The 6680-nt window shown below is 36.4% G+C and overlaps 1 protein-coding gene across 1 annotated transcript in view; it reads left to right on the top strand.

The window, feature by feature from the left end:
* Window positions 1-6680, top strand: part of LOC107695381 (contactin-associated protein-like 2) — a 409258-nt gene that overhangs the window by 191383 nt on the left and 211195 nt on the right. The gene's annotated exons all lie outside the window — the stretch shown is intronic.

The following is a 6680-nucleotide window of genomic DNA, read 5'->3' as shown; positions in this document are numbered from 1 at the left end:
TATGGCTGCAAGGTGAGAACAGCAGTGTAATATATGTAAGTACAATGTGGAATTTTACAGAACTTAATTTATCAGTTGAGACCACAACAAAGTCTGCATCTGTACTGGCATAATAATTAGCCATTCAAAATGTGATATGAACTTCAAACAGATTAATGCATTAGATCACAATGTGTGACAGCTGCGTGATTCACTGTAATTTTTATTTAGGACCTTCTCAGATTGCTTTGGTCATGTACTTAGCTTTAATGGATTGTTCTGATGATTTTCCAGGAAAGATGCCCTGGTTCCTCATACTTTTAAAGTAAAATATTACAAAATCAATAGATTTCTTGATATAAAAAAAAAAAGGCTTCATAAAACAACAGTGATAACATCTGCAAAACCTTAATGTTTTATTTGGCAGCTCTCCACAAATTCGCCATTATTCCACTGCTATGTATTAAACTGTCTTGGAAGAAGGGTCTTAACTGGTATAAAAGACTCCCACCCAAATCTGACACATACATCAAACAATTTCAAGTGAACTGTAATGAGGCGACAGGGACGAGAGACGTGCGGAACCATTTGCAAAGCTTTATCGAGGGGTAATCCAATAACAGGAGCAATAGTCCAGGCGAGGTGCAAACACAGTCCGAAACAGCAAGGCAAAGGGTAAATCCAAGATACACAGGCAAAAGATTAGGAAACAGGCAATGCAAGACTTTGACTAGACTATGGATACTAGAACTAGTGATGGGTAGATCGACACCTAGTGTCGACACATGTTTCGAGTTTTTGACACACTAGTGCTTCGAAATGACGGCGCATTGCTTGAACTGAGGCTGTCACGTGACCTGTGAAAACGAAGCTTTGTTACCTCACTGACACGTCACGCTAGGCTCAAATACAAAGTGCATCGATTGCGCTGTACCATACCCGCAATCCATTTAGTGCAATGTTATAGTTATATCAGTCAGCATGCTTAAAAGACACAAGCCACTGGCACATCCATTAAAGGACAACACCAGACTATGGCCCAATCCCAAATGGCACACGTCATGTGCATTTACAATGGCTGCCATGTGAGCACGCCTGTTAAGTCTACGAGACTGTAGGGTGTCCCATTCACCATTTTAGCTTTCAGAAGGGTGCTTGCGAGCTCCTCCTTTGCGGCTGCCATGCACCCTAGGGATGGGTAGATCGACACCTATAGTGTCGACACACGTTTTGAGTTTTTGACACACTAGTGCTTCAAAACAGTGTCAGGAGCATTGCTTGAAATGAGGCTGTCACGTGACCTGTGAAAACGAAGCTTTGTTACCTCACTGACACGTCACGCTAGGCTCAAATACAAAGTGCATCGATTGCGCTGTACCATACCCGCAATCCATTTAGTGCAATGTTATAGTTATATCAGTCAGCATGCTTATATGTATGTAGTGTTTTTACGTGGTGTATCGTTGTTAATTATAGTACTACTATTAAAAACAATGACATGTGAACGTCTGTTGACTGAATGAAAATTAAAACACCTTGTGGGCTCAACCACTGTTCCCAAAAAGGATAAAAGTCCTTCCTTAACCACAAACATTTTTGCTGCTTGTAAACGCGGTCCTCTGTTGTCAACAGCTCACACTGGGGAGAAAAATATATTATTGCAAAATATATTAAATGCAATAACTGCATTTGTATTTGTGCATTTGTGTTTTTTAACAATGTGCATGTTTGTGTTCTTTTGTAAGGAACACACAAAAATGGTGCAATGAAAAATGACGTAGGTCTAATTTATTGGCGTATTAAACATTCTATTTATGTGAAAAGACACAAGTTTGATGCAAGTAAAAATGAAGAAAATAAAGTATTTATTGTCATTGTATTGTGCAAAATACAATAAATTTGGGAAACTCTATCGCTGCACACACACATGCTGCCTTGCTATGACACATATGCTTATTAAATAGACAATTAAACCTTACAATGACATCCCAATGAACAAAACATCTAAATGATACAGTTGGTGTAAGAATTTTTATTGACCACCAGATGGCGGGGTAGAGCACTGTGTCAAAAGCTTCGAAGAATCAACGCAGTTTGTTGTAAAAGCCTCACTGCTTCAAAAGCCTCGTTCGGCACATCCCTAACTAGAACTAGAAAACTTAAACAAGGACAGGGAACTGGCTCCATGAAGTAGCTACGCTAAACAGCATAAATGCTAAAACAATACTCGGCAGTTTAAACAGGATCTGAGTGTGTGTTATATAGTGTGTGTGATTGGTTTCAGGTGAACGTGTGATTAGTGAAATGGCTGCTGGGAAATATAGTCCGGGGTGATGTGAAAGTCTATGTAGTGAGAGAGTCACTAAAATGGAAGAGCGACCTCTGGTGGCAATTGGACGGAAGTCCATGAACCGGATTCGTAACATGAACAAAAAGAAAATCATAGATCTTGAACAACCATCAACATGTTTTATTCTTGTTATGATGGTTAGAGTGCTTGCATCTCTGATGAATTGTTTTAAGGTCAACCTGTTTTATTCTTACAAGTGTTATACACTTCACTTAATTTGCTATTGTAACGATTCCAGTCTGTTTGTTTTATAGACCGGTGGCTTTTATTTCTGCTACAGAAAAGTTCAAAACAGCATCTTACTGGTATTCTCAGAGTGAGAAATGTGCGAATAGAGGATGAGGCTGTTCAAAGCTGTTAAAGAAAGAAGAGACCCTAGAGCTTTGACACAAAATAAGTAAAAGCAACTTTAATTATACCATGGGAAACCAGTGAATGTGCCGCTTATGATAGTTACAGCTGGCTTCTAAATCCGGACTCTCTAATGAAAGACAGACTCTATCTCCGTCAGGCCTTTGTGAAGATGCTTGATTAAACAACATGCCATGCAGCAAAGCTCTCAGGGTGACTTCACATTTGGCTAACTAATTACACACTCGCTGACTGTTTAAGGTCTGGATTTGGAATTAACTGCGATAGAATTGAGTCATTCAGGTCATGAAGGCAGAACTTTTAGCCTGGATTTTGTCGGGTGAAGTAATGCAGATTTATGTGGCTTAATCAGCTTTTCTAAACACAATTGAAGTAAAAATAGGTCAGCAGACATTTAAGATGTTTTTTTCCCTATGAGGCCAAATAAATGTAGTGAGAGCAAAAACATTTGATACACAGTCAGTGACATTATTGGGATGGAGTATTTTTTATTTTATTTATTTGTATGAATTAATTTATTTATTTAAAATATAATATTACAGTATTAGAGAAACATTTTTTAAATTAAATCCAAATATCTGCTGCCAGTCAAAAGTTTGGAATAATTTAGTTGTTTTAATGCTTTTGAAAGTTCTGCTCACCAAGGCTAAATTTAGTAGATCAATACAAAAAAAAAATATATATATATATAATAATAATAATGTTGTGATATCTTCGGTGTCACATGATCCTTCAGATTTAATTCTAAGAAATTTTTAGAAACATAAAATAAAATAAAATATTAACAATTTTTTTCAGCAAGCATGCATTAAATTGATCTAAAATGGCAAGTAAAGACATTTATAATATTACATATGATTTCTTTTTTAAATAAATGCAAATTCTTGAACTTTCCATTTATCAAAGAATATATTAAACAGCAAAAACTGTTTTTAACTTTGATAATAACAGGAAACATTATAATTAATTGAGTACCTTTTTTTTTTTTAATGTAATTGTTCCAAACTTTCGACTGGTAGTGTATTTGTATAGCGCTTTTCACAATGAATATATTTCAAAGCAGCATGTTTTTAACATTAAATTATTGATTTATAAAAGACTTTTTATCGGTTTTTATTTATGTTCATGACAATATTTCGGTCTTTTATTTATATTATATAAAATACATTTTGTACTATTTTTAAATACGGTTAAAAAATATTAAAACACTATTGAAAAAATCTTCTTTATTTTTTTGTGGCGCCCCCTAGTGGAGTCGAGTATGAAAACCACTGTTCTGTGGAATAGCCTACTCATTGTTCCCAGGAGGTCCACCTATAAAACACTGTCGCCTGAAACTTCACAACAACTCAGTTTCCTCTCTTCGCAATGGAAAATGAAGTGAACGCTCCCCAGCTGGCCACTACAGAGCACAGTAATCAGCACTTCAAACATTAAAGTCAGATGGAGCCTCCAATATTGACATGTTCAGCATGTTCAGCATGTTCCTGACAAGAAATTCCCGCTTGTACAATAAAGTTCACATAATGGTGGTTTCCTTAGAGGGGAAGTGAAAGTTTTGTAATCCGCATCGCTCTAGTTTGGTGGCCTTGAGCTCCTTATCGCCAATCCCACATGGTCTGTCTGGTGACTGAAGTTCCCACCACTCAATGGGTGACTGCATCAATTTCTTGCTCTGCGTGATACAAGAAGCTGCGTAGGGTCAAAGTGAACCACAGAGCCATGCAACTTGATTCCACCTACATGTCGCTTCAGTTTTGTTTTTTTTTCTGGTGATTACAGCTTCTGACACAGGACAGTAGTTTCATGAAGATCTCTCAAAACCACAGTAGACCAGATATGAGACAAATCTGCCCAAACTGCTTCACAGAGGAAACTGTAGACACTAACTGTTTATTATTATTGTAATAATAAGTAATTATTGAAAGCATGGGCGACCAAATTGTTAGTCATGGAATTCCTGATGTCGGCCCCGCTGCAATTGGAGCGCTTAGCCAAAGCGCTAAATACTCTCAACGTGTTTTTGTAGTGTTGAGCAATGTAATCAATCACAGACATATCTGTTGATTTCTTGAACGCAATGGCCAATCAGAAATGTTTTGTTTTGAATTCACTCACCGCTGAAAGCGCCGCTGTTTTTAAGTGCAGTTTTGCACACTCGTGAATCATCTCATGACTAAGTGCAGACACGATGTAAATACGAGATTCATTGTGCAGTTTAGAGAGCTTCATTGATTTTAATGGAACTTTGTAAGATCGCGATGAACAAAGATGAGTGACGCTTTGTGATAAAGGGAGCATGCTTTGCGCACTTTCTAGGGTATAATCCATTACAGGGCCTAAAACTAACTTTTTGCCACGCCTGCCATTGATGTGATAACATTTACCAGCCAAAAATACTTTTTACCGGCCATGAAACTCTTTTTGCATAAACAGGCAGTCATTACTACTACAATGACTAAATGTATTTACAATGTTTTTAATTTGTCCTTTACTGTATACTTACAAGAAAAAAGCAACAAACAGATTTATTGATTTATCTTTTTTTTTTGTCCCTAAAAAGTTACAAGAAAAAAAACAAACAAACAGATTTATTGATTTATCTTTTTTTTGTCCCTAAAAAATGTTGAGATTCTTGTCCTTTGCATGTTTTCGGCAAACGGAGCAGGCCATCGTGTTATGCCTGTTTCACACATACTCCGTTTGCAGTGTGTATGTGGTGCATATTTTTTCCGCACCCATGTTAATGGATTAGAGCAGGGCTATTAAATTAGCTTCATTTGAGGGCCAGATTATCGAACTGAAAATTTGAAGGGGGCCGAGGGGGTGGAGGCTGTCCCGATCTCTTTCTGGGGGGGACCTATAAAATTAGAAATTTAATTGAAATCTAAAATCTATAAAAGGTTAACATTAGTGCTGTCTGTCAATCGATAAAAAAAAATAATTACACATTTTTCTGTAATTAATCATGATTAATCGCATATTTATATTGTCATAATTTCACATTGAACCTCTAAATTAATGTAGAAACAACAAAGATAGTATATTTTAAATATGTTTTTAATGGCATCTTTTTACTAAGTAGCCTATTATTAATGAAGAATTGATACCAATACTGCCACTGGTGTCTCTATTAAATGCATTTTCCCTCAATTTTCCCTATGAATTATAGCCATTCAACATTACAGTATAATTGAAAGCCATTATTTTTTAATATTTAATAGGCTCTGAAATATTAAGTGATTTTAAAGAAATTTTCGCATGGACTATACAGATTAATCTTTATTCAAGCTACAAAAGTTAATCAGCAACTAGAGCAGTCGAGTGATTTCTCTTTTTCTTTTGTTCTTTGATTTACATCAATCACAGACTTCAGCAGGTTTTACTTTAAAAGCAGCACTGTCTCTTTAAAACCTGATGACGCGTATCTGACACATCTTATTTTTTCCAAACTCTTTACGGTCATATAAGACTTTATAACTCATTTAAGACTACATTTACGAGGTAATTCGCCAAAACCGCATATTTTGACATAATTGTGTGTTTTCGTGCGTTGAAGTCGCCACATTCTCGGGTCATGAAGAATAAAGATGGGAAAAGTTAATCTTCCGAAATGAAGCAGTAATATCTTCTCTGGTAAAAGTTATTAGAACCGTGTAGGGACAAGCTGGCCATCACTCTGCTCTGACCTTATCAGCCCGTTTGTATCCTATTATTTGATTCGCTCTTGTTGCTTATGACAGAACAGCTAATCACGAGGATCTTGTCTATGGAAAATATTATTTTATCTGCTTACGTCAGAAACAGCGAATCTCTTTAAAAACTGGCTGTTGTTCTCATTACATTGCATTTGTTATATTTCTTAAAAGTTTTACCCGCCAACTGGCGACTGACACTGTTACATATACTCGCCAACGCCGATTTTTACTCGCATTTGGTGCTTGGCGAGTGTTAATTTTAGGCCCTGTATGTGTGTGTG

This window comes from Sinocyclocheilus anshuiensis, unplaced genomic scaffold (genome assembly GCF_001515605.1).
Source record: "Sinocyclocheilus anshuiensis isolate Anshui unplaced genomic scaffold, SAMN03320099.WGS_v1.1 scaffold110, whole genome shotgun sequence".
NCBI lineage: Eukaryota > Metazoa > Chordata > Actinopteri > Cypriniformes > Cyprinidae > Sinocyclocheilus > Sinocyclocheilus anshuiensis.
Note: the sequence above shows the minus strand (reverse complement) of the source record. Positions and strands in the feature narration are given on the sequence as shown.